Consider the following 4,239-nt stretch of genomic DNA (forward strand, 5'->3'; position numbering starts at 1 on the left):
TCTTGAGTAGCTGGAGTTTCAGGCATATACCATACCTGAGAAAAACAACTGAAAGGCATAATTTGTCAGAGATCATACATGAAATCTCTGCATGTATCTGGTGGGGTAGGCCTGTTATGTTCTGGGTACTTCATAACATACAACAGCCTTGCAGGTTCGGCATTGTAATCCCACTTCATGGGTGAGTAAGGTGAGGCCTAGAAGCTTATGTGAGGATCACAGTCATAGAACAAAGAACAAAGAAATGATGACTGAAGTCAGATCAGCAGCCTGCAGGTTGCAAACAGAAATCTACCATGGCTGCCTTGAGGTTTTCTGAGTTCTAGGGCCTGGGGTGCTCATCTTCTTCTAACCAAGGAAAGCTCTGGGCCTGGCTGAGTGAGACCTGCAACTTACACTCTGCATTCCTTGGCACATCGGCCTTTCTTCCATTCAAGAAGATTGATGGCACCGAAGTCAACTAAGACTCCATTGGAAGGATGCACTGTGATGAGTTCTTCATCTCCTTTATTTTTTTCTCTCCTATGGGGACAGTCTGTAAGATGTCAGTGTTTTTCCTTTGTTAACTCATCTCCCAACACAGTGGCTCTGGAAGTACTTGTAAAAGCCTCCATCCAAGCAGTGCTAGCTTTGCTTTATCCTCCTTACCATACAAATAGGCAGGTCTTAGGAGGGTGAGGCACACTGTTTATTGAAAGATGTGGCCAGTGAACTGGGGAGAGGAAGCTGCTAGAGCGTGGTATCCTCCTCCACCTTCTCTGGCTTTTGAAAAACACCAAAGGATGCCAATTGGTTCTGGGTCAAATGTGAATTCAGGGCCACGGCTTAACTGCATTTGGGGAAATGACTATTGGGGGTGAGTGGACTTCCCCCCAACCCCTGCCTGCCAATTTAGGAAGGGAAGAGCGGCAGCATTCTAGAACAGATGGCGGCAGCAGTTGCAGATGGTGTCAAGAAAGAAGCTGGGCTGGTCCAACGGGCATGACTGGGCTGCCTCCTGTTGTGTTCTGGGGATTTTTGGAAGATGAAAAGACTGAAGACTCAGGCTATCCACTTAAAGCACAATTATCTTCAGTTGCCCTCTCTCCTGTTCCCAGGCAGATTTGAGTTCTCCCTCTTTGGCCCTGCTCCACTTTTCTCCTTTGTATCTGTCCCTGGCCCTCATTTTTCTGTATGTAGCATAGAAACGTATCTGTGACACTGCCGGGGTGGGTTGTGGCCTTTCTGACAGAAATTGAGAGGTTTTTTTGGTTTTTTTTTTGTCGTTCTGATTTTGACTCCATATTTTTCTGACAAACAGCATGTGATTTGTGCTACTCCTGGCACACTTCTTGACAAGGACAAGTATGTCTCGAGTCCCAGGTTCTCAAGTGCTGTCAGCCTACATCATGTGCATCCCATAATGGATTTGTCATTTGGCCAGTGACTTCCAGGAGTTGAAATGGATGTCATGGAGCCAGGAGCAATGGAACCTTCTGTAAACAGGGTTGGAAGTCATTGTTTTTTTTGGTACAGAGGATCAAACTTAGGACCTTGCGCTTGCAAGCCAGGCAGCAGCACCACTGGGCTAAATCTCAATGCCTGGAAGTTATTTTTAAATGGTTCACCTTTACAAATATCAGGAACATTTCAATAATATGCTTGTATACATAATTAATTCACCATCTAGCTCTCTAAGATGAGTGTTATTCCTATTTATAAATTAGCAGAGTGAGGCTGAGAGAGATCAAGTCAATTGCCCAAGGTGACAGGGGTAATTAGTGGTAAAGCCTCATTTGAACTCAGTTCTAACTTGCCAGCCTGAATTGCTCTCTTTGATGCTATTCAGACCAGGATGATGCTTCAAACAGTGTGTTTCTAAAAACGTTTAGGAATGTCATTGAGTCTGTAACTGGAAGACCTTTGATCTTTGCCATTTCACTTACCCAGCAGTTCTGAGCCTCCCTCCTGTACCACCTGCTGCAACGCTAAGGTTCTGCCGGGCTGGAACAAAGTTCATTCTGTTACTTCATCTGGTTGCCAAATAGGGTTGGCGGCTGGCCCTCACATGTAGCCTGTGGGCCTTGCAAACACATCCGGATGGATGGAGCAACTGCTGAGTAATGGTGGCTTTGGCTGGGATTTGTGATTATTGGCATTTACTGGTAGTTAGGGCCCTGATTTCATTTCTTCCTGATTTCATCCCCATCTGTCCAGTATTTACTGGTAGTTAGGGCCCTGATTTCATTTCTTCCTGATTTCATCCCCATCTGTCCAGTACCCATAAGTACTGGGGGCAGCATGCTGGGTTAACTGTGAGCATGAGCAGAAACAGCCTGGTGCCCAAAGGTTTATTCTGTTCTTGGGAGGGAGAACTGCATGATGACCATAAACTGTCAGGTCTGGGCGGAAGTTGGGCAAGGGTTCCACTGAGAGGGGGCTCTGACCTAGGCCCAGGACAGGAAGTGGCTCCCAAATGAAGGGCCCTGCCAGGTGGCCCCTAAGAAAGAATTAGGTGATGAAGTAGAGGCCAGCTTTGAGGCTCACCCTCCAGATGGAGAGGGAACAGCAGCCACTGAGAACAGGAAGTAAGAGAGAACTGGGCTAAGGAGGAACTGAAAGAGGCTCTGTATTCTTGGCACTTAGGGTTTTTAGGGGCTTGAGGAGAGAACTGAAGATCAGAGTAGGTTGGCAAATGGGAGTGGCTTGAGATCATCACCAAGACTCCTGTAAGTCCACCAAGGTGTCACTACTGAAGTCAGCTTTCCAGCAGGCTTTTACTGGATTTACTGCCTTTTCTCCATGGACCCCCACCTCCATGCCCCAGGTACAGTGCCAAGACTGAGCTGGCCAGCCAGCTCCAAAGACTCTGTCTTCTGTGCTCTCTGGTCTGGTCTAGGGATCTGATGTGTCAGTATGTAGGATGGTCGAAGAAGCATTGAAGGCAGCCTGGCAGAAAGGGCAGCAGCACTTCTGGCTACATGGAGGAGGGAGGCCTTGCTAGACAGGCAGGGTTTAGAGATATGGGGACCAGGCCTTAGTCACTGCAGGATCCCTTTCAATACTGCACCAGCATTTAGTGATGATCCCTTGGGTCTCTTGCTCCCATGTCTTTCAATTGGCTCTGGTAAAACTTCACAGGGACGTTACATGCAGTGCTCTTTACTGCCCAGTATAATGCACGGCACCTAGCAGACACCCATGTGAATTTGCTGATAAAGAAATAAACTTCATTCTTAGAGCCCAGAGGCTGGTGAACAAGGAAGGGCACCTGGGTAGTGTCTGCCTCTTAGAGTTTTGACTACTGCTTGTTACCTCCAAGCACTGAGCCTCCGGGCTAGCTGAACACACAGCCAGGTAAGTCCTGTATCTCAATTCCCCAGCACTTTGGCAGGATCTGTTGAAATTGAGGGTGTGTGCAGGCACATATTTGTAGAAATGCAGGCAGTGGCAAAAATGTGACTATGCACACCCCTGAGCCTTTCAGCAATGGGAACCACTTACAGGTGCACCAAGAGGGAGGGGCTGTATAGGCAAGACCTTTCTACACCACATGGAAGTTATATGGACCCCTTGAAAGGAAATGGCAGGGGGCGGATTCCCCACTACTTTGTAGCATGAAAAAGCAGGGTCCCAGCTGGTTGTCACACAAACCTGTAATCCCAGTATCTGGGAGGCTGAGGCAAAATTTGAGGATCCAAAATTTGATCCCAGCTTCAGCAATTTAGCAACGAGACTCTGTCTCAAAATGAGGAAGAAAAAAATTTAAAAGGATCGGGGCTGTCACTCATTGTGAAGGCCCTAGTTCAATTCTCTTATTGAAGAAAAAAAAAAAGAGAGAAACAGCATTTGTTTGCTTTTGTAAAACACACACACACACACACACACACACACACACACACACACACACACCTATACATATGATCTAAAGAAAAAATACACAAGCCCGGTGCTTTCCAAGAGTGACGACTTTGAGGGTGGTGGGCATCGTGCACTGAGTGCAGTTGTGTGCCTGGCAGTCGGTGACCACCAGTGAGCAGGTACGATGTGCTTCATAGTTTCCAACAGTTCAGATTATCTCATTACATCTTCACACAACACCATGAATGAATGAATTTTTTAAAAAGCCAAAGAAGGGGCCGGGGATTTAGCTCAGTGCTTCTGCCACCTGCCTTGCAAGCACAAGAACCCGAGTTCGATCCCTGGCACCAAAAAAAAAAAAAAAAAAAAAAAAAAAAAACCACACAAAAGCGAGAGGAG

The sequence above is a fragment of the Fukomys damarensis genome, unplaced genomic scaffold (assembly GCF_012274545.1).
Source record: "Fukomys damarensis isolate Sample0158 unplaced genomic scaffold, DMR_v1.0_HiC HiC_scaffold_36, whole genome shotgun sequence".
Lineage (NCBI taxonomy): Eukaryota > Metazoa > Chordata > Mammalia > Rodentia > Bathyergidae > Fukomys > Fukomys damarensis.